The sequence below is a fragment of the Choloepus didactylus genome, chromosome 10 (genome assembly GCF_015220235.1).
Source record: "Choloepus didactylus isolate mChoDid1 chromosome 10, mChoDid1.pri, whole genome shotgun sequence".
NCBI lineage: Eukaryota > Metazoa > Chordata > Mammalia > Pilosa > Megalonychidae > Choloepus > Choloepus didactylus.
This window is the reverse complement of record NC_051316.1, coordinates 2167917-2193116: the sequence shown is the minus strand read 5'-3', so window position 1 is coordinate 2193116 and position 25200 is coordinate 2167917. Positions and strand designations below refer to the sequence as shown.

At 38.8% G+C, this 25200-nt stretch overlaps 1 protein-coding gene and 1 pseudogene across 1 annotated transcript in view; both read right to left on the bottom strand.

The window, feature by feature from the left end:
- The window catches only part of LOC119505139 (zinc finger protein 705A-like), a 100865-nt gene that overhangs the window by 53844 nt on the left and 21821 nt on the right, over positions 1–25200 (bottom strand). Inside the window, exon 2 of the mRNA XM_037797801.1 lies at positions 19857–19985. The gene's annotated coding sequence lies outside the window, so the exon portion shown is untranslated. The remainder of the gene's footprint in view (positions 1–19856; positions 19986–25200) is intronic.
- Positions 1–25200, bottom strand: part of LOC119505137 — an 82495-nt pseudogene that overhangs the window by 35573 nt on the left and 21722 nt on the right.

Sequence of the window (25200 nt, the reverse complement as noted above, 5' to 3'; positions counted from 1 at the left end):
GCTCTAAAACCTGATGTTTTACTAAGATTTGTGTTTAAAACTAAGATACAATCAATGCTGCTTTTACATCATGGTTATATTCTTCCCCTTCCTGGGAGATTATTTACCTTCTTGACCTTTGTTCTTGGCTAAAGAAGGTTTCTTACCAACATTTAGGAGGGGCCAAATCTTGGGAACCATGTAATTAGCAATTTCTTTCTTTCTTTCTCCTTATCAGATCCTAGTTTCACATCCTTTTATTTTTGTATAGATATATGTTTTAGAAGAAACTTCAGTACCCTAGGAGATATTGCATAGCTTGTGCCTTGTTTCCTCCACAGACATATTTCCCACCTGTTCTTGACTCTTGGTCATTTCACTCCATAGGATTCATACATTTTAAGTAGTTAGCATAGTCTAGTTTAGTTAAATATTCAAATATTCCTGCAGTTATATGTTATTAACTTCCACAATTCACCATAGTCATTCATGAACTATAGATGCCCACCAACTTGGAGAACTGGGAATGTCCTGTGCCTGCATGGAACCCTAGGCCCAGCCCCTGCATTTCTAGGCAGTGAAGATGAGTGTGCCAGATATGCGTAGAAGGGGTTGGACCTAGGCCTTATGCCATTTGTCCTTCCTTCTCACCTCTCTCTTCAAATTGTTTCATATCTCTCCTTCCTCTTGAGCACTATCTTCTGGTTTCTCTCTTTTTCCTCATCCTGTTGTCTGGGCACTTTGTGGCAGTCTGCCTTTGCACCCTCTGTGTTCCCTCAGCAAACCTGATATTCTGCATATCTGAATCCCATGTCTTTCCCATGGCATCCACTTCTGAAAATCTAGAGGAGCTGTGGTTCATGGTGGAGGCCCTGCTGTGGCACCTGCACAGAGAGCATTTCCCCAGCAAGTTGGATGGGCAGGCAGCATGGCTGGTGCAGATGGGGCTGCCAGGCTGTGGGGACCCAGGGCCTGGACCCCTCCACTCCATAGTGATTTCGCATAGACTCCTACTTGACCAGGACAGGTGTTAACATTCATCAGATGTCCCCGGGGGAGGAAAAATATATTGTAAATGAAGCACTGAAACTGCATTTCATTGATCAATGTTGATAACAAATCTCCACACCCTGTGTCACAAGGGCTTGCCTAAACCCTGTTCTTACACCCTCCTTGTCCTAACCTTTATTAACCATCACCTGGCACCCCCTACCTTTGCAAAGCACTAATTTCCATCTTTCATGGCCTCCACTGCTGTGGAACAAATCATCTCCTCTAAGTAAGTCCTAATAAATTCATGTCTAATTCCATGTCTAGTGCATTCTTCAGTTCTAAGGTTAAGCTGGTGGAACTGGTCTTCAGCCTGTGTGAGTACCTACTGGACTTCCTGCTGCAGTTGTATGCTCCAGTGTCCTGCCAGGCTGACACCTTCCACCGCACCTTCTTCATCTTCTGCTGTGCGGAGCCACCCTGCTGCACTGGCCTGCACTGCAAAACTGCCTCCAGATGCAGGGTGGGGGCTCTGGTTGGCAGTGCAGACCAATTTTGCTGTTATACCCTTCCTCTGGACATTTATTCTTTTCTCAATGCTTTTTTTATTCATATTCTTGAAAGCTTCTTGGTGCACAGGGTTAAAATTCCAGCAATAAATGAGGGTATACATATAAATTTTCCATTTCTGTCATCATTTTCCCACCATTCAACAAGCTCCATTTCCCACACAACCACTATCATAACTTTATGTGTCCTTCCCAGGATGTTGTTTGTCTGTAATAAAATGTATTTGCTAAGCCTACACAATGCACTAGCACAGTTGTACTCTCCAGCTTTTGGATTAATCAATTGGGACTAGATGTGTGCATGTGAGTTCCCACAGCCCCATGCCCTCCTCCATTTTCAGTGCATGCAGCCACCTACATGAATGGGACAGATGTCAAGGTCAACCAATCCCCCATGGGTTGGGGGAAGTAAAACTCCCTTCCCTTGATCAGTGTTCATTCCCAGGACTCATGATACCATGCTGAAATTCCATTGTCACACACTGTGGACCTGTCTTTCTAAGCCACCCCTTCTGGCACTTCTCTTTCTCTTTTCTTTGTCTTTCACTTTCCACAGCCAGCCACAACCATGAAACCATCGTCTCCTGTAAAGTCCCAATTAAACCAATATCTCCTTCTGTGCCTGGTGTGCCCTTCAGTCTTAGGGCTAAGCTGTGTTGGAACAATTGGTGAGCGAGGCAAGAGGCCCAAAAACCACTGGCCATAGTGGGTCTGGGTCCTGAGAAGGGGGAATCCATGGAGGCAATCCCAAATTGCCCCTATCATCCATGTGAGGAGGGGTGGATGTCCTCCTGGATGAATGGGGCTCCTGTGAGAGTATGGGAATGCCCTAGAAACTGGCAGGGCTGCTAACTGTTTTGCAGTGGATATCAGGATAATTAAATTTGAGAAAAAAGAAAAGGGACTGCAAATACTGGCAGTCATAGTATGGCCTCTTTTAGGAGTCCCACAGATGGCTACCGAGACAGAACAAGCAATGAAATCTACTGCATGCCATTTAGAGGAGAAAGTAAAACTAGACAGAGATATGCCCAGGTGGAAATGAAGGACTTTCTAACTGATCACCTGCTCTGAGTGGACAATCAGCTAAAGACTCTGGCATGAAGATATGCCCAAGTCAATGGCTGTAATTTTCCTGAGGCTCTAGTCTGGAGGAATTTAGCTACTCCAGATGGGACCCCAAACCATGGGATCTGATAGACTCCTCCCAGAATTGGAAGGAGAGGAAGGATGGGAGGTGGAGGAAGATGAGCCCTGACAGGTGTGCCCCATAATACAACAGAAATGGAAGGTCTCACAAGATCAACTGCCTGCGCTTAGCAATTCCAGCCTCCTGAACAGAAATTACATATTACTATAAGAGTGTACCATGGCAGAAATGGAAAATAGGGGGCAGCAGTACAGAGAATATCTAGGGAGTCCCTATCCAAATGATTTCTGAGGTTATGGGGTAACAGAAAAAAGGAAATAAGTGCTTTCTGGGGGTAGAGATGAGTAAATTGCCATCTATTTCCACCCACCCTTCTCTATGAAGATGCTTGTGCGCTACCTCAGCCACTGTGAGAACCACCTCCTTACTGGTGTGGCTGATTGACATGTATAAGGCTGCGTGACCCAATGAAGGGGATATATCCACACAATACCCCCATTGGAAAACTATGGAGGAGCTACAAGACATTTTAAGGGGGCTTGGAATGAAGCACACCATTTATGCCATAGTTTTTGTAGGTCCTGACACTGAAGATTTTACCATAGGAATTGAAAACATGGCATTGCATGGTGCTGTCAACCATTACTATGGGTCTCTCATGTCTATGCTCAGTCTGCTAGTAGGACAGCAAATTTCCATTGCTGCTTAGGCCATAGCTGACCTCAGGGAGTTGGAGAGGCTGCATAGAATGGGGTGGGAGCAAGGGCAATGGGAAAGGCTCACATGAGATTTGCTGCTGTAATTGGGTATCCCCTAAGTAGAGGTGGGTGAATCTCATCACTGTAGCACAGAAATAGAAACTATAGTTAAGCAACCAGATATTGTCCTAGTAAAGCTATGGAGAAAATTGCCTAGGGGCCAGAGATTACTAAGGTGAGCTTCTAATCCTCTGAGGGAGAAAGGAAGTCAGAAACCTCTGCTCTCTCAGAGGAGTTGTGGCAAGCCCCTTTCCCTATTCCTTAGGAGGGAGGTCAAGCTCCATAGATGCAAAAAATAGCTAAAGATCCCTGGGATCAGAGACCACATATAGAAGTAACCATTTACTGGTCCCCTACTAACTAACAGAAAATGTTAACACTAGTATGTATGGGAGCCAAATGCACTCTGGTTTATGGAAATGTAACCTGATTCAAGGGATCTGTGCTGTCCATGGATGGCTATGGGGAGACAAACAGAGCTAAATGGCATAATTTGATTTTGGCCTGAAGAGCTTAAATTGATGTACCTAAACTGATTTATAGATTCAACACAATACCAATTAAAATTGAAGGAGGGACACTTCCCAAATATGTGTTTGTTGCTTGGTGCAGCTAATAGAAGTCAAACTGAACCAGGCTGAAGAGGAAAATATGGTTTAGTTTATAGTTTATTTTAGTGGGAAGATGGGGAATTTTCCCAAATCTGCCTCCCTGAAGTGTTTCTCCAATTGAGTTTTATATCCAGGTTCAGAGATAAAAAGAGATAATCATTCAGCCAACATGCAACAAGAGTGATAGACAAAAGGCCCATCTATCTGGGAGGTTTGGGGCAGTCTCCCAGTGATTTTTAATTGGCTAAACCCATTAGAGACAAAGGGAGCCAATTATTTTAGTTAACATGCAACAGGTTTGGAGAATTTCAGTAATCTATTATCTCCTGTTTTCTAGGTGACACCTGGGAAAGGTACAAACTTTACATTTATATATATTTGCACTTTGCATTTACAAATTGCCCCTTTGTAAGAATAGGCACTTCCATTATATGCCGTCTCCAGTTTTGAAGGTTATATTTTACAATGTCTTGCTTGCTTACAGTTTAAGATTATATTTTAAAAGTAACCATTATAATTTCCCCCTTAAAATAATATTCATTTCCAGTCTTGGGAATTGGCCATTGGTTGGTCTGGCTGCTTTGTGCTGACAATTGGGGTGAAGTAATTAAGGGGTTATCTGGTGAAACCTTTGACTTATAACTTACAGATACTGTCAATTTCCTTTGGGGTAGAATGGGTCATTCTTAGCCATAGCTCTGGAAGATGAAAAGGGTTACATTATGTGAATTATTAGGCACATACATACAGCATCGAACATTAATCAGAGCACAAGTATCACCTTTGGTGGCAGCCAGAATATTTATTGCATTTGGTTTTGAAAAAGCACCTCTTTTAAGTTGTGAGGTTTTACCATTAAGTAGTGATATGACTAGTCTTTACCATTTTCCTACCTTTTACCACAGAAATAAATTTCCCTTTCTGTGAACTTTCTGCAACTTTTCCTCCATTCAGGTTTTTGTCCCACATTCTGAAATAACCAAATATTTAGGACAAAACTACTTTCTTTTTCCCCCTAATAAAAACATTCCTTATATCCTCTACATTCAAGTCATCATGGATCATTCTCAGCCAGAGTTTTGGAAGATGAAGTGTTTCATACATACTTGAGTTATTATTTGAGTGCATAGAGATAAGAGGTATTTAACTAGGACAACAGTAGATGTAACAATTAGGAAGATTGTAAGTATGGTTTGAAAAGAGTCTATAACCATGACTGTATTTCTGGAGGATTTGCTGTTACCACAGTTTTTGTTTAACAGGTAGTGTGTCTTCACCCTGGAACAGTTGTAACTTGACTCTGGTATGGTGAATTCTAGGGCTACATTTCCTGCAACTTAAGAAAAAATTGAGTAACAAGTAACACTAAATAAGGCCTAGCCCATTTAGAATGTAATTTAACCTGAAGATACTGGTTGTTTTAGGTGTAGACCCAGACTTAATTTTTGGGATGGTAATGGTGTAGTGGATACACCTGTGGGGAATTTAAAGCATTCGAGTCTTAATTATTAATTTCATCTAAAGTAGTACTTAAGAACTTTACATATCAAATTGTAGTTAATTCTGAACTGGGAAGCATGTTACCTGCTTATTCAACCTTTAGAAATGGCCTTCTAAATGTTATTTTAAAGGGCTCAATCCCAGCCCACTTCAAGGTGCTACTCTTATTCTCAAGAGGGCAATAGGTAGAGCTTTATCCCATTTCTCAAGCAGATTTTGGTGAGGCTCTTTTAAAGTTTGATTCACGTATTCTGTTTTTCCTGTCAACTGTGGCTGGTAATTAGAATGCAGGCACCAGTTGATGCTGTAGAATCTTGAAACGCTTTTAACAATTTTGCTTTGAAAGCTGGTCTATTGATCTGAACAGAAATCAGAACTCCAAATTAAGGAATTATTTTTGAAGTACCATTTTACAGCTTGTGCTTTTTAGTTCAACAAGGGAAAGGCTTTTAACTATTTAGTAAAAGTGTACACAAATACTAGCAAGTACTTGAAGATTCCAAGGACTTTTGGCAGAGCTCTAAATCTATTTGATAATTTTCTTCATCTCAACCTTTTTTTATTCATGGATAGATGTCCTTTGCAGGGGATGACTAATTTATCGGGATGCGTTACTGCATTTAACAATTTAAAAATTAGATTTATAAGCTTTATGTTTTTGCTGGCTGCTGTTACTTTGACTATGCTCTTTTCAAATTGTTTTGTGAGCATGCAAATCAGCAAAAACATATGCTAGTTTGTGCAGATGGATGACTCTGCCTTGTTTTTAGCTGCAGGACCCTTATAAGGGCAATTAATCCCACATTTATGCTGATGAACCTGGCAGGAGAGGCAGTATTTGCTACTGAATATCTTGCTTTTTGTGGGATGACTGACATTCAAGATTGTCCAGCAACACTGCCTGATAGTGATCTAGCTTCTCCATTGTGAACCATTGTCCCTTTTGCTCCAATACAAGGACAAGTGGGAGCTCAAAGTAAACTTTTTATTGCTCATAAGTGTTCACAGGTGGTTGCCACTGTCCTAGGCCAGTGGGCCATCCTTGGGCTACAGCATCAAACTCTTTCAACAAATAAGTCACTGTTTACATATTTTTCCAAGACTTATGCAAGTACTTTAATGTCATGCCCTGTTTTTTATGGACAGATAAGTTAATTTTTGATGGCATTAGGGAGCCCAAGGCTGGTGCAGATATTAATTTGCCTTTAAAATTTGAAAGGCAGTGGTATATTCTGGTCATCAGCAACTTCAGACATGTCCCTTACAAGCACTGATTTGAGTGCAATTAAGTCTCATGCTTACCACAAAAATTACTGTTTTCACCCACTTGGAATGAGACCCAAGGTTCTTTGTGGGTGATCAGGATGGTTTCCTGATGGGTGGAAAGTGCCCCGGGTCCACATTACTACAGGTCACTGTCCTAGTCTCCTGTCAGCTGTGAACACTGTATTGCTGGAGTTCCTTGTTTCCCTTGGCATCAAGCAGGAACATTCCCATTTTCAATGTCCCTCCCCCTGCAATGTGCATATTGCTGGGAGCACAGCAGTTTCCTTGGGGCCCTGGGGTTCTTAACTTTTATAGACTTCCTCTGCTGCTGAAAAATTTTGCTTAGGACTGCTCCAAATACATTAACATTTCAATTAGCTTTATAGGTGATAGCTTTCTTTTGTTCCCTTCCTTGGGCTGCACAGAACACTTTAAAAGCAATTCCACAATTGTTGAGATTGGCAATTTCTTAAATTTACCTTCAACTCTGTAATTTTTGATGAATGTCAGGAGCACTGACAAATATTTCAGCTGGCCCTTGTTGGAGAGGTTACTATCCCTGCTTTTGCCCTCCAGAGGTAGAGAGACTCTGCCCAAATTCATATCATTCATGATATGAGGTAGGAAGGCCATTTCAGGGTAAATTCAAAGGCATCCCATGCTCATCTGCATTTCCCCAATAATGTGGGGAAGAAGAGGCTACCCAAAGTAGTGGACTCCAGCAGAAAATGTTGTGAGGTGATAGACACAATCACCACAACTCTGGCTGAAAGGCCTAAGGAAATGCAGAGTTTACAGACCCCACAAAAAAACACAGACCCTGGCTCCAGGGGTTGGGGAAATGCAGGAGCAGTGGGCATCTGAACTGAGGAGAAAGGGTACCACCCTCTCAATCCTGGGTGACTACAGCATCTACAAGTTTATTAGGCTGAGCAGAATTGGGGAGGGGTTCTCACAACACTCATAGCTTTGATCAATTCCTTGTTTAGTTTTCTAATTGTACCATTTTAAACTCTATCTTGCATTAAGTTAAGTTCTACAATGGTTATCCAATTATTTTATATACTCTTAGGAAGTTACTCCCACATTTCAACTGGAAAACCAGGCTGCCATCGTACTAACAAACAACAGTAAACCATTTACTTTATATTAAATAAAAATGTTTCTTATTTTAATGAAAAAGATTTAATGGAGGTAACAATAAACTACACCACTGAAAACATTCCAAAGCTTTATGGAGGGGTGGGACATTTGTATTATGTAGCATGAAAAATTCTCTCCAGATTTAGTGCTACATTAAAGGGAAACTATGAAAAGATTAACAAATTTACAAAAGATTGGTTTCTTGCAACCCTATTTGTTATTTCCAGTTAACCACTAGCTCATAAAAAAGAGAACTAGTAGATTTTAATAGGTCCTACAGATTTTGCCCAACCACAGTAGCACAAGGAGATATAAAAGTTAGAGTACAAATGTATAGATAAGCTAAGCTTGCTTTACAGTTACTAAACCTTCCTTTCAAGTGGACTTTTTCAGACTAAATCCCACCTTTATAAATCACTTAAAGTAATACATGAAAAGTTTTCATTTAATAACTTTTAATTAAAATGTAAAAGTTTAATATAAGCCATTTGTAGGGATTTATTCTTTTATTCTTTTAAAAACAAAGATGAGGGAAATACAACAGAATGATAAGTTTTTATCTTGGGGGTCAGGTGCTCCAAGTGTCCCACAGCCTGGGGCACAGAGGACTTGGCTACTTTAGCCTGGACCTTGGAAGCTTCAGTCTGTGTACCTTTCACCTGGGACCTAGGATCCTCTTTTATTTCTCCTGGAGCTACAAGTTCTGGAGCATTTAAGGTGAATCTAGGGGCTTGGCTGATATGGTAAAATGTCATGCCCAAAACATTTTCTCTCTACCTTTTTATTCTGAGATAGAGACATAAAACACTGTACATTCAGAATTTTATTCCATTTCTTTATCCTCTTACAAAATAAATTTAACTGTAAAATCACATTTTATTTTATTGATCCCTGATTTGGCCACTTGTGGCCATTCTCTATACTGAGGCCAAATTACTTTTCATGCAGATTTCTTTGTCACGGGTTTATACCCAAATTGCTTTTCATTTTTTTAATTCTGAAAATTTAATGCCTTAAAACAAAGTAATTACCCATGCATAAGGAAATGATAAAAATAATTCTTAGAAAATAGGAGAAAATACAGATAAATATATGTATGACACTAATGTAAATATTTGTAACAAATACAACACTCAAAAACCATGCAGCATAAAATAGTTATATCTGAATAACAAATTCTGTACAACAAAAAATTAAACAGTAGAACCAATTAAATGGGAAGAAAACATGGTATTTCTTGTGCAGTGCATGAAAGTCAGAAGACTGACATCACTCATCATAAATGAGCCCTTAGAAATCAGTACAAAGTAAATATTATTTGAATAGAAATGAAAACATTCCAAGAAAAATGAGAACATGGAAGTGAAATACAAACGACGATTAATGTGATGATGAGCAAGCTTGACTGCCTTACATTTAGAAGGAATTTTCACTCAAAATGCATATTTTTCTTTTCTTTTGCCCCAGCAGTATCAATTCACAGAAATTACTCCCATAAAGTAGTGGGACAGATTCAAAATAATTTACATAGAAGCATGTTTGTTGCAGAGAAAATTTATAGCCAACATAAGGATCTTTTGAAGAAGAACATGTCATCAATAAATTTACATCTCTTTTACCAAGAGATGTAAAACTATGTAACCAAATTACAAGGGGTTCAAGAAAGAGTTAGAAGGGAAAATAAATTATGATCCCCTAAAACACTACTTGCATATTGTTTATGAATATACCCCAAAAGAATGTGCAGAAAATCCTATCAAAGCAGATAGAACTGGGGAGTATAATCAAGAGGAGAAAAGATACTTCAGAAGTAAAAATATTTCAATTAAAAAATTACTGTCTTTTAAATTTACCGGAAAATAATTTTTATGACTAAGCTTTCAAAATTTATCCAGTGATAAGTGAGAACTGGAAACATGTACTTTGCACTTATGAGACCACTGAGATGGAGCTGTCCATTCCATCACCCTGAGCTTCTCTGGGTACTAATGTCTCTGCTGTTCAGGATCCAGGGATTTATTCCAATAGCAACAATGAAAGCAGTCAACATGCCTGGTTAGAATTCATTACGATGATACATGTTGAGTCACTTTATAAATATGAGTTTTTCATTTTTCAGTCATTTTTCTCATCTTCAAGGAGTGCCTACTGCCACAAAAAAAAAGGAGGAGGAGTCTGCAAGCCTTGGGAAGATTGTATTTTAGTTTTGGTGAAAGTAGTGGTAGAAGAAATGTTATCATTTTCCCTTGTGGTCAACACAATCATATTTCCAAAGGTTATTCCAGGAAGTGAAGAATACTGCAGTGAGGAGTACAGCAAAAGATCATTCACTCATGGTGTCATTCTCGGCATTAAAAAAAGATGGCAAAAGTATACCCTCTTGGAACTGTCATCCCCTGTGGTTTGCAATTAAGACTTATGAATTGAAAGTCTCCACTGAAGAGTGAATGTTTCTGGTGATGTCAGATGTACTTAGGTTATCTGCAAATGTATTTCTTGCCTCATGATCCCCTCCAATCCCATCATATAGTTTCTTCTTTCCTCAGGTGATCAAATATGTTTTGTTTTAATGTTTTAAGACCCTGCTGCACTAGTCTAGATTTCATGTTCTTTGTATAATTCCCAAAAAACATTTGTGAGAGGCGGGGCAAGATGGCAGACTGGTGAGCTGTAAGTTTTAGTTACTCCTCCAGGAAAGTAGGTAGAAAGCCAGGAACTGCGTGGACTGGACACCACAGAGCAATCTGTCTTTGGGCATACTTCATACAACACTCATGAAAACGTGGAACTGCTGAGATCAGCGAAATCTGTAAGTTTTTGCGGCCAGGGGACCTGCGCCCCTCCCTGCCAGGCTCAGTCCCGGGGGAGGAGGGGCTGTCAGCTCCGGGAAGGAGAAGGGAGAACTGCAGTGGCTGCTCTTATCGAAAACTCATTCTACTGATTCAAACTCCAACCATAGATAGACTGAGACCAGACACCAGAGACTCTGAGAGCAGCCAGCCCAGCAGAGAGGAGACAGGCATAGAAAAAAAACAACACGAAAAACTCCAAAATAAAAGCAGAGGATTTTTGGAGTTCTGGTGAACACAGAAAGGGGAAGGGTGGAGCTCAGGCCTTGAGGCGCATATGCAAATCCCGAAGCAAAGCTGATCTCTCTGCCCTGTGGACCTTTCCTTAATGGCCCTGTTTGCTTTGTCTATTAGCATTTCAATAACCCATTAGATCTCTGAGGAGGGCCGTTTTTTTTTTTGTTGTTTTTTTTTTTTGTTTTTTAAATCCTTTTTGCTTTTTCTAAAACAATTACTCTAAGAAGCTCAATACAGAAAGCTTCAAAGAATTGCAATTTGGGCACGTCAAGTCAAGAGCAGAACTAAGAGAGCTCTGAGACAAAAGGCAATAATCCAGTGGCTGAGAAAATTCACTAAACAACACAACTTCCCAAGAAAGGGGGGGTGTCCGCTCACAGCCACCAGCCTAGTGGACGGGAAACACTCCTGCCCATAGCCAGCCCCATAGCCCAGAGCTGCCCCAGACAACCCAGTGTGACGGAAGTGCTTCAAATAACAGGCACACACCACAAAACTGGGTGTGGACATTAGCCTTCCCTGCAACCTCAGCTGAATGTCCCAGAGCTGGGAAGGTGGAGCAGTGTGAATTAACAAAGCCCCATTCAGCCATCATTTGAGCAGACTGGGAGCCTCCCTACACAGCCCAGCAGCCCAGAACTGCCCTGGGGGGACAGCACTCATCTGTGACATAGCACAGTCATCCCTCAACAGAGGACCCGGGGTGCACAGCCTGGAAGAGGGGCCCACTTGCAAGTCTCAGGAGCCATACGCCAATACCAAAGACTTGTGGGTCAGTGGCAGAGACAAACTGTGGCAGGACTGAACTGAAGGATTAGACTATTGCAGCAGCTTTAAAACTCCAGGATCATCAGGGAGATTTGATTGTTAGGGCCACCCCCCCTCCCCAACTGCCCAGAAACACGCCCCACATACAGGGCAGGCAACACCAACTACACACACAAGCTTGGTACACCAATTGGGCCCCACAAGACTCACTCCCCCACTCACCAAAAAGGCTAAGCAGGGGAGATCTGGCTTGTGGAGAACAGGTGGCTCGTGGACGCCACCTGCTGGTTAGTTAGAGAAAGTGTACTCCACGAAGCTGTAGATCTGATAAATTAGAGATAAGGACTTCAATAGGTCTACAAACCCTAAAAGAACCCTATCAAGTTCAGCAAATGCCACGAGGCCAAAAACAACAGAAAATTATAAAGCATATGAAAAAACCAGACGATATGGATAACCCAAGCCCAAGCACCCAAATCAAAAGACCAGAAGAGACACAGCACCTAGAGCAGCTACTCAAAGAACTAAAGATGAACAATGAGACCATAGTACGGGATATGAAGGAAATCAAGAAGACCCTAGAAGAGCATAAAGAAGACATTACAAGACTAAATAAAAAAATGGATGATCTTATGGAAATTAAAGAAACTGTTGACCAAATTAAAAAGATTCTGGACACTCATAGTACAAGACTAGAGGAAGTTGAACAACGAATCAGTGACCTGGAACATGACAGAATGGAAAATGAAAGCATAAAATAAAGAATGGGGAAAAAAATTGAAAAACTCGAAATGGACCTCAGGGATATGATAGATTATATGAAACGTCCAAATATAAGACTCATTGGTGTCCCAGAAGGGGAAAAAAGGGTAAAGGTCTAGGAAGAGTATTCAAAGAAATTGTTGGGGAAAACTTCCCAAATCTTCTAAACAACATAAATACACAAATCATAAATGCTCAGCGAACTCCAAATAGAATAAATCCAAAAAAACCCACTCCGAGACATATACTGATCACACTGTCAAACATAGAAGAGAAGGAGCAAGTTCTGAAAGCAGCAAGAGAAAAGCAATTCACCACATACAAAGGAAACAGCATAAGACTAAGTAGTGACTACTCAGCAGCCACCATGGAGGCAAGAAGGCAGTGGCACGATATATTTAGAATTCTGAGTGAGAGGAATTTCCAGCCAAGAATACTTTATCCGGCAAAGCTCTCCTTCAAATTTGAGGGAGAGCTTAAATTTTTCACAGACAAAGAAATGCTGAGAGAATTTGCTAACAAGAGACCTGCCCTACTGAAGATACTAAAGGGAGCCCTACAGACAGAGAAACAAAGACAGGACAGAGAGACTTGGAGAAAGGTTCAGTACTAAAGAGATTCGGTATGGGTACAATAAAGGATATTAATAGAGAGAGGGAAAAATATGGCAAACATAATCCAAAGGATAAGATGGCCGATTCAAGAAATGCCTTCACGGTTTTAACGTTGAATGTAAATGGATTAAACTCCCCAAATAAAAGATATAGATTCGCAGAATGGATCAAAAAAAATGAACCATCAATATGTTGCATACAAGAGACTCATCTTAGACACAGGGACACAAAGAAACTGAAAGTGAAAGGATGGAAAAAAATATTTCATGCAAGCTACAGCCAAAAGAAAGCAGGTGTAGCAATATTAATCTCAGATAAAATAGACTTCAAATGCAGGGATGTTTTGAGAGACAAAGAAGGCCACTACATACTAATAAAAGGGGCAATTCAGCAAGAAGAAATAACAATCGTAAATGTCTATGCACCCAATCAAGGTGCCACAAAATACATGAGAGAAACACTGGCAAAACTAAAGGAAGCAATTGATGTTTCCACAATAATTGTGGGAGACTTCAACACATCACTCTCTCCTATAGATAGATCAACCAGACAGAAGACCAATAAGGAAATTGAAAACCTAAACAATCTGATAAATGAATTAGATTTAACAGACATCTACAGGACATTACATCCCAAATCACCAGGATACACATACTTTTCTAGTGCTCACGGAACTTTCTCCAGAATAGATCATATGCTGGGACATAAAACAAGCCTCAATAAATTTAAAAAGATTGAAATTATTCAAAGCACATTCTCTGACCACAATGGAATACAATTAGAAGTCAATAACCATCAGAGACTTAGAAAATTCACAAATACCTGGAGGTTAAACAACACACTCCTAAACAATCAGTGGGTTAAAGAAGAAATAGCAAGAGAAATTGCTAAATATATAGAGACGAATGAAAATGAGAACACAACATACCAAAACCTATGGGATGCAGCAAAAGCAGTGCTAAGGGGGAAATTTATAGCACTAAACGCATATATTAAAAAGGAAGAAAGAGCCAAAATCAAAGAACTAATGGATCAACTGAAGAAGCTAGAAAATGAACAGCAAACCAATCCTAAACCAAGTACAAGAAAAGAAATAACAAGGATTAAAGCAGAAATAAATGACATAGAGAACAATTGGGAATGCCATAAGGACCAAACTCCACTTTGTCTAGTTTATGGATGGATGTGTAGAAAAGTAGGGGAAGGAAACAAACAGACAAAGGTACCCAGTGTTCTTTTTTACTTCAATTGCTCTTTTTCACTCTAATTATTATTCTTGTTATTTTTGTGTGTGTGCTAATGAAGGTGTCAGGGATTGATTTAGGTGATGAATGTACAACTATGTAATGGTACTGTAAACAATCGAAAGTACAATTTGTTTTGTATGACTGCGTGGTATGTGAATATATCTCAATAAAATGATGATTAAAAAAAAAAAAAAAAAAAAAAACATTTGTAACAGCCACTGGGAAAACAAAGCTGAATAAAACACTCAGAACCCCCAAGACATTGAAAGGCAAGGATTAAGGGATGTACAGACTGTATCTTTAAAATTCCCTCTTTTGTTTAAGTGTTTGTTTTAAAATAACATTTAAAATTCAAATGCAGAACATAGAAGCAGTTTTGTTTTTCCATCTCTCTGCCACATATTCTTCTAGACAATTTTCTATTCATATATAATCACATATTCACTTTGAATTTTCTCAGATAGCAGTATACCAACATATAAAGCATGCAATGCTTTACTTTGTAAATTCATACATGTATAAAAATTCAAAATACAGTAAAATAATCACCATTGTAACAATGATCATGAATTACTCAATTGTTCCCCATTCTGTGTGGATTAATTACCACTTAGAGGTTGTCAGAGTAACTAGAGGCAACATGCAACACACCTTTGCAAACACAGACAACTAGTTGATGCTTCTTCAAAAATATCATTTTAAACTCAAACTTAAAATTCTACCAACACTTTTATATTCCAGAATGTTTTTTTCAGAGTTTGTATTTATTGGTTAAACAGTCTACAATAATTTCTCCCTTTTATACTTATTGATGGGTATTTTCAGATGTACAAGTTATTGTTTATTATTATAATCAATCTATAATATTCTTTCTTCTCTGTAAATTTTCTAGAATTGGAGGATAGGCCCTCAGCAGGAAATTATACCATTTCATAAATTACACATGCTAATTGATTGTCATTGCTAAAATTCTGTTTGAAAAGATATACTGATTTATATTTTAATCACTACTGAATAATACCTTTAGAAGAAATTTTCCAAAATTATTTTACTTACAACAGAGGTATAAAACAACTTTTGGCATTTGTGTCTGATTATGACAACATATAACTACCTCAAGGAAAAAAAACCAAAACTGTTCATAACCACAGAAATTCTATCTATCTACCTATCTATCTATCTATCTATCTATCTATCTATCTATCTATCTATACACACACACACACATACATACATACATGGACTAGAGAGGAGATTGGTATGACTGGGTTATTTATGTAATATAAAAATCAGCATAGACTTGGCTATAACAGAAATGTTTATAAGCTTAGAAAATACTGTTAAATTTCAAATAAAAAAATTTAAATCACTAAGTATGAAATGCAGTGTCATTTCTTATTTCTAATTTTATGTGTGTTTATGCATATACACATAAAATTATACACAGATCTGTCAAGGCCACATATATGTACTCTTTTAACATGTGTACATGCAGAGGTAACAAAATAATGATTTTTAACAATTTGAATGTTTTCTAACTCTGAATATAACTGGATTAAAAATGATAACTGCCTTCTCATTGTTTCTTTGTTTTTTCAAGTATACCAACGCCCAAGGATTATAATCTAAACCCTTCTTCTTTATGAAAAGATAACATTCTGTAGACATAGCAGCAATCACCTATTCCTCTCCCCCAAACCTCACTGTACAAATACTAAAAAGTTTTATAGTCTTAAGAGGTCAACTGTTAATTATCTATTGCACTGCCAAAACACTTACAGATGTAAATGAATGTAACTATATTTTACAATGAAATATTTACAAATTTATACCCTGTGAGACTCCAAGTTATCTAGAAAAACTAGATTTCTTAAAATTACATATTTATCTGTTTTTTACAAAGTTGTCTTGAATGTTGTCATGCAGTGCAATTAAATACAAAACTATATAGTTCAGAGAGGTAGAATAAAATTTTCTTTACACAAAGACTTTTCCCATAATGGTTAAAAAATGTATTTATAGAATGACCTATCAGCAACTCAATACAACTACAAAAGTATGATTTAGTTACAGAAGTTTTTTAATGTACACAGGCACTAAAACTGCAATGATGAAAGCACAAAACCTTTCTCCTTCCCCTAACAATGTGTAAACATATACTAAAATATACACAGCTCAAAACCCCCACAATTTTATCAATTACACTGCTAAGACATTCACATGAAAGAATGAAACCATGAAATTTTACAATGAAGTATTTATAACTTCTCCTTTGTGAGACTCTATACATCTAGAAATACTAGGTGTTAAAAATTAACAACTAGCTGCATATTATTTACAAAGTTGTCTTGAATATTGTCATGCAATCAAGGGAACACATACAGAAAAATTGTGTGTAGTTCCAAGAGGTAGCATAAAATCTCTTTAACAAAGTAATTTATATTTTGAATGTTAACAGCAAAGAATCAGGATGCTCAGTCTATCCACAATAAATTTACCAAATAAATTTGCATGGTTTTTAAGGTATGATTTAACAAATGAAATATACTTCCAATGGCAGCCTTCTGTATGAGAATGGCATAAAGATCTTAAATCTTGTCTCCTCAAAAAATATGATAAACATTTTGTAGCAACAGGACCCTGTTTTCCAGCAACTTTGCTGCCAAGTCAGTTGCAAAGAATAATAGAACTACAAATTTACAATGATATACTAGAAAATTATACTTTGTGAGACTCCATATATCTAGAAATACTCAGATGTTTACAAATTAAATCTTAACTACCCATCACTTACAAAGTTGTCTTGAATATCACTATGCAACAAATGAACACAGAGCTGTATAGTATAGAGATTCTATAAAATGTTTTCTGTGAAAGTGAATCACATCCTGAACCTAAGGACCTTCTGGAAAATAATATGTACTTACACGTCCCTTAAATAGACCGAGGTATTTTTATATAAGGTAGACATAAACATTTAATGATTCCAATGTAATTTCTCTTCTAAATGAAAATATGGTAAAATGTATTTGAATCACTCTATTGCTGTCCCTAACATGACAACATATATAAAAATAACAAAAATAACTCCAAGAGGTCAACTCATTCTTGAAGTTAATTTGTCTATAACAGCTAGAGCAATCCAATGATGATTACACAAATGTGAACCAATAATTCATCATCTTTATATATTTACACAGTTGAAATTGTATAAAGTACTATAAAACACAGCTGTTTAACAATAAACCCAAAAAGCCAACATATAGAGCTCTTAAACATATTTGCATAAATTAAATATTTCAAACATTTTGTGTAACATAATGTTTACAGAACATGTGCATATCTGCACTCTCTATAAACCAAGAAAGAATATAAAGCAAAAGCACTGGATATTAACAGACATAAAATCACAAAATACCCAATATGTCCATAACCCTTCTGAGAACCCAGTAAAAACAGAAGGAAACCAATGAAAATATATCAGTAATGTCATACTGTCTATACATCTAAAAAGAACTGATGTTTTAGGGAAATAATGGCAATATACACAGTCACCTAAAAATGTCACTCAACAGTCTAGAGTGGTCTACATTTCCACAAGAAAAAAAAAAAGAAAAAAAAAACTTTTGACCTATAATTTTAAGTAAAATATTTACAAGACAGCAATTTCTACAAATCTACAATGACTCATGGTATAAAAAACAAAATCTGACTACTACACACAAAATTATCTAATAACTCTCCCACACAGACACCAAGTAAACACACAGGGATTTTTTCACCACAGTTTACGATTAAGTTATTTACAATGTGTGTATGTGTGTGGGGAGGGAGAGCAGTTATTTCTATATACTTAGAAAGTTCAGATGTAAAAGAAACTTGCCTATTATAAGTACATCAGTCAGATGCTTTCTGCTTGGTCCTACCCTCCAACAGCCTACTGAATACAGGGAGAGACAAACCAACAATTACATTAAGAAACATTTTACACATTATAGTCAGTCCATATTAGTGATGCATTATAATGTTTGTCTTCTTGTTTCTGGAGAAATGAACAACTGACTGTATACTTTGAATGACTATATGTTATGTGATCATATCTCAGTAAAAAGTGCATTAAAAAGAAACATTTTACAAATCTATATAAGTATGAATTTGTGATTTCTTTACATTGAAAAATAATATGTAATTTGAAAACCTCAAAACACCTAAAAGAAAAATCAAAGTGACTCAAAACCATCCAACTTACCAATATACTCCAGAAATACATCCAGCAATCAAATCCAAATCTGTGTGGTCTACCAATTTGACTGGCCACACTAAATGATACTATTTGATACATGAATAAATATGTACACATGTATGTACATACACATACACACACATTCAAATCTGAAATGCTTTTAATGTTTAAGAAAGCAATTTAAAAGTTCATCCTCTTAATTTCCTTAAATTTTTCATTTATATTGTTTCCAATTTTTAAAACATTATTTAGATAACTTGAGGCAAAGCAGGACAAAAGAAAATGCAGAACAGAATTTAGTCAAACCACAAACAAAAACAAGATGAAGATTTAAAGCCAAGTACTAGGCAACCAAGTCTCAATGGCTATTCCTCAATGCCTGGGGCTGTTTTTTCCTCCAAAAACAGCTTTAGAATAAATTGATCTGCCACTGAGCACCCAAACAACTGAAACCTATGCACCCAAAATCAGTGACTTCCCTTAATGCTAGGGGCTGCTCCATCCCTTCAAAACCAAGTCTTTATGTCTCTATGTGCCATTGAGTGCCCAACCAAGTGTAGTTTCCCACTTACAGCTTCAGCAGGAGTTTGTTAGTCACTGAAAAAGAAACCAAATGGAACCAATATATAAAAAGAAGACAAGACCAAGAAAATAAAGCCAAGTCCTAGGTGACCAAGTCCCAAAGGCTATTCCTCTGTACCAGGGGCTGTACTCTCCAAAAATGGCTTTTACATAAATTTATATGCCACTGAGCACTCAAATAAACCTAGGCACCAAATTCAGTGACCTCCATTAATGCCAGGGGCTCCTTCATTCCAAATCAAATCTCAATGGCTACTCCTCCATGTGGGGGCTGCACCCTCCAGAAACAGCTTTGGCATGCACTATGGACAACTAGTGCCCAACCAATTGGTTTCCCACTTACAGCTCCAGCAGGAGTTTGTTTCACTGAAGAAGAAACAAACAGGCCCACAAACAAAAGAAAACAAGGCCTGTGCATGCTCACAAGACATCCATGCTCATTCACCAACCACACTCACTCACCAGACCTGTTTTCCTCCATGGCCAGCCACAATTGGGGTCCTGGATGCTGAAGCAAAAAGCTCTCTCATCCAGCTCTAAGAGAAAAGTGTCTGTTGACAATAGCACTGAGGCTCATGAATGTCTTACCTCAGGGGTCCAGGAGCTCACTGAGCAGCATGTCATTCAGATGTTTTCATCTCTTCATGGTCACCAAACTGAAGAAGGAGCACTTCCCAAATATGGTTCTGTTGCTGGATGCAGCTAATAGAAGTCACACTGAACCCAGGTGAAGAGGAAAGATGGTTTATTATGCTGGAAGAAAGCAAGGGAAATTTTCCCAAATCTGCTTCCCTGAAGGTTTCTTCAATTTGGTTTTATACCCAGGTGCAGAGACAAAGAGAGATAATTATTCAGCTAACAGGCAACAAGAATGATAGACAAAAGGCCCATCTATCTGGGAGGTTTGGGGCAGACTCCCAGTGATTCTTTAATTGGCTAAAACCATTAGGAACAAAGGGAGCCAACTACTTTAGTTAACATGTAACAGGTTTGGAGAACTTCAGTAATTTGTTATCTCCTGTTTCCTAGGTGACATCTGGGAAAGCTGCAATTTTTACATTTACATACGCTTGCACACTTTACATTTACAAATTGCTCCTTTGTGAGAATTGGTGCTTCCATTGTTTCCTGTTTGCAGCTTAGAAGGTTACATTTTATAATTTTCTGTTTGCTTACAGTTTTAAAGTTATATTTAAAGTTACTCTTGCACTGGGAATGATGCAAGGGTGTTTTGGGGACTGTGAATTCAAGGGGCAGGATTTAAGACAGTTGGAGAGGAAAAACAATCACCCTCTCATTATAGGCAGCTCCCCTGCCAGATTTATGAGACCCCTGCTTCTCACTAAGCCATGATCTGGGAAACTGGGTGGGGTCTGCCCTGATTTGAGATGGCAGTTTGATCCTGTATGAGTCACTGTCCCTGATCCTCAATAAATTCACTAATAAATTGGGCATCTCATGCTGGACAGGGGCAGAGTGTGTGAGGCATGGAGGAGGGGAGAACCCTCAGTAGCTGGGCCTCTGCAGAGGGAGTAAGTCAACTTCTGTGTGGTGGTCATCTGCAGGATGTCACAGACATCCCAGTGAGAGGCACCTGAAGCCTCAGCCGTGGATTGGCCAATGGGCAGGGTCCTGCTGTGGAAAGAGGGATCTGGGGGCAGGGATAAGTCTCCCTGGCTCCTGTTCTTTCTGCTGGTCCCTCCCTGTTGTCTTTGATGTTAGCTCTGCTTAGGAGTTCCCATCACCTGGGCTCATTCTTTTGGAATTGAATGACATGAACAAAATTACAGTGATTATTCCCCATGTCCAGTAGGGGCCACAGCCACCAATATTCAGTGAACATCAAGCTTCCCGCATTGAGCTCTGCCACACAGGAGGGTGTTTTCTTTACAAAGAGGCCTCCAGTAATCTGGATAAAGTCCAAACCTCAGTGCATTGTGCCACCCCTTAACAAAAACAAAGTTCCCATTTACAACTGCTTCTACACCCAGAGCAATGTAGATTAAGGCTGACATATCTAAAACCGGGGTACATAATTTGATTTACCACACCAGTCAATCCCCACCTCTATTCCCACAAAGACACTGTCAGACCCCAGAAATAAGAGTCTAACATAGAAGGAATGTCTGATCCAGGGGCCCTGCTGCTTATCTCATAGACACCAGGTGCACTATAAAGTAAGGTTTGAAGGCTGTTTTAGAAATTCCAGTCACAGAGGCACCTAAACTCCAGAGGGTGGACAAGGCAAGATCAGATATGCCCATAAGATGAATGACCACAAACAAGCCAAAAGGCCTGCTTCCTCCATATAGATAATACAGTGCACATCAAAGAAGAGTAGTGTGTTAAAACCCTAGCAACCAGTCAGCTCAGAAATTGATAAGCACTCACTCAATCAAGGCACAGAACACACTCAGCAGGACCCTTCCCCTTCAACACCCAATGTGGGTTTTTCCTTTAAAAAATGCTGTTCTCAGATAGAGGGCTGGAGCCATTTTTGCTTTCTTTTCTGTGGTTCCCACCTGCTTTGTTCTGCTTTCTTCATCTAATAAACCTTAAACTCTCTACTTAAACCATGACTCGCTGCATTGTGTGGATTCTTGAATGGCTCTGGACCTAACATTTGGTGCCAAAGACCTGGGACAGAGGTTTGACTGAGGTTTAAGTTTCCTGGCCCCTCAAGAATGGGGCAGCCTCCCAGTCAAATCCATTCCCTGAACTACACAGCCATTCCAGTTTTCATGCATTTGGTGGCTTGAGTCCATCAACTCAGACCACCTTGATGTGAAGCTGGCTTACCCCCATGGCTCTCAAACATCTACAACTAATTCAGCCCCAGGTAGATAAGTGACATCTTTCTGCCCAGATTCCCCCTTGGGAGTTTTGTTTGGTGTCCCATGGACATCCCTGCCCACCTGAGTGTGGCACCTCAGACCACTTTAATGCAGTGCCCAGCTTTGTAAGCCTAGGAAAACCTGACCACTCAGTCAAAACTCTCTGATGCTCCATGAGCATCTTTCCCCACTGCAGCAAAGTAACCCAGGGGATGCCTTGGGTGAAAGACTGCATGCATTTCCTGACCCCCAATGGCAAACTGGGGATGCCTGCTTTGTTGTTGCTGCAGTTTTATGGGTCTGGGCCATTAGTCTCACTTGAGCAACATTTTGGTTGGCTTCTGTAAGCCTCTAAAGGAGCAGGGAACCATGGGTCTCCCCATGGGCAATCTCCATAAGCCTCTGATGAGCATAGCTCCAATTCATGTCAGCCTCATTCAGGGAAATCATAAGCCTCTAAAGGAGCAGGGAACTGTGAATCTCTCATGGGTGATCTCCATAAGCCTCTAATGAGCAGAAGTTCCCAAACAAACCACAAGCCTGTCAAATTTCTTAAATAATCATAGGTAATATACAGTCAATTTTCAATCACTCCAAAGCTGAATTTCTTCCTAAATTTACCCCTTAGATTTTTAAACTCCAATTAAAAGGGGAAGTAGAACCAATACAATTTGGCTGCAGTATCCTTTAGAACAACAAAAACATTAGCCAGAAAATGGCACTTTCAATTGGCAAATTCTTGCTGAACTTAATAATTTTATTTGGCACAATGACAATTGGTCTGTAGCTTCTAATCTTAAACTGTTCAGTCCTGGCTATCTTTGTGCCACTCTGTTGCCTCCTGCCAAATCCTGCTCCTTCACAAAAAAAAAAAAAAGCTTTCTAAGTCTTCCACTTTCCTCTCTACAAAAGTTAACCCTAAAAAGCCTCTAAGCAGCCTCTGCTTCTTTAACCCTGCAAACCACTCTCCTTGTAACTCCTCTCTACCCCTTCTGATCCCCTCCCTTCACCATTAACCCCTTCCCCCTTCTCATCCCATTGCTGCCATTCCCTGCCCTCCTCACCTCACCACACCCATGCCCCCCTTCCCCCATCTCCCACTCCAGCCTGCCTCTCCCAGACAGGAAAGTGAAGAGCAAGCCCCAAGCACAGACCTGGCATAACCAAAGAATGAATAAATAAAGTGAGACTAACTATTTAAAGCCATGTTTTCAAATGCCCTAATATGTCTAGTGAGCTGTGGAGCTCCCCTCAGCTTTCCAAAAATTTTTCCTAGAATACCAGGATTGGGAAATCCAGGTGGAAATGCCTGCTGCAAACAAACACCAAATGCATCTAAGTTAAGGTAGCTTTGCAACTGACACTTTCCCTGTGCTGGGTGTGTAATTTTTGTTTATTATGCTCACTTTGCTTTCTTTTGTTTCAATTAGTCTATTGTGTAGTAATGCTAATTAAGTTGATCCAAGGGTTTTGCATACAAACTCAGTGAGTTTCAGCCTCACTAACTGTAACCCCAGATTTGTAGTTCTCCTTTTAAATTTTGTGCAGTATACACAATTTTCATTCATGTGAAAAACCAGTTACATTTAAACAGCTCCTGCCCCTATGTTTTGTCTTTATAATTTCTTTTGCTATTATTCAGCCATGGGAAACTCAAAATATGCCAGCTACATCTCCCTTAAAAACTGTTCTTAATAATTAGTCTGAATTTAGAAAGAATCATTAAAATTGTTAATAAGCTATAGCTGCAGTCAGCTAGCCTTTATGTGTGGTATGGCTAGCTATAGCAAACTGTCTTAAGAAAGACAAAGAAATCTGTAAGTTAAAAGAAAAGTTACAGTTTAAAAAGATATGTGGACTTCCATCTCCGTTTTCATATCAAGACTTCCAACACAATTAAATAAAAGAAATAATAATGTAAATGTGCTAGCCTATCCATTTTTTTTTTTTTTTTTTTTTTTTGGTTTTATTAAAGGAAAAGGAAAGTAGTTTTGTCCTAAATGACTGGTTGTATTAGGGAAAAAAAAAAAAAAAGGATATGGAACAAAACCTGAATGAATATAGAAAGTTGCAGAAAGTTGGTGGAAAGGAAAATTTATTTCAATGGTCAAGGTTGGAAAATGGTAAAAACTAGAATAAAGCAGACTGCCTGGTAGTTTTATCCTTTAGCTGTTTTAGCCCCAGGTGGTACTTGTGCTCTGGTTGATATTCAGTGTTGTAAGCATGTGCCTGGTAATCCACAGAATGTAACCCACACTCTTGATCATATGCAAAATCACATACAAACTAGTGATCATTTATCTAATGGTTTGCTTGTCTAAATGGTGGGACTCATTAACTTGGCCATAGTGCCACTTGCTAATAGGTTTATTATCTCTCTGTACCAGTATATTAATCCTATGTTGTTTATTGTATTGTTGTGAATTATGGATGTAAAGTCTGTCCTACGGTCAGTGCAAACTGTTGTGTGTCAGTGGATTGTGGCAGCCCGTGGCCTGAGCAAACCAGCCTGCGACTTTGGTGCACAGCAGTCTGCCTGACCTAGGCAGCTAATGTTTAACCTATTGTCTTTGTAAGCCAGTAAAGAGAAAAAGGATAAATTGACCTTAAAATGTAATTTTAAAATGTGAAAAGGGAAGCAGGCAGGAGGTGAGAGACTCTTGGTCTCACGAAAGAGCAGGATGTAATTGTACCCCAGACCTCCCGCCGTCAAATGTTAATCTAGTCCTTCCTGCACCATCCCCATGTCACAATGACCTGTTCCTGAGTCTGTTCTTCCCCACCTTTAGGAATGTCTTTGTCTTAAACCCTTATAACTGGCTTGCTGTCCTCTTTTTTTTTTTTTTTTTTTTTTTTAATCATCATTTTATTGAGATATATTCACATACCACGCAGTCATACAAAACAAATTGTACTTTCGATTGTTTACAGTACTGTTACATAGTTGTACATTCATCACCTAAATCAATCCCTGACACCTTCATTAGCACACACACAAAAATAACAAGAATAACAACCAGAGTGAAAAAGAGCAATTGAAGTAAAAAAGAACACTAGGTACCCTTGTCTGTTTGTTTGCCTCCCCTACTTTTCTACAC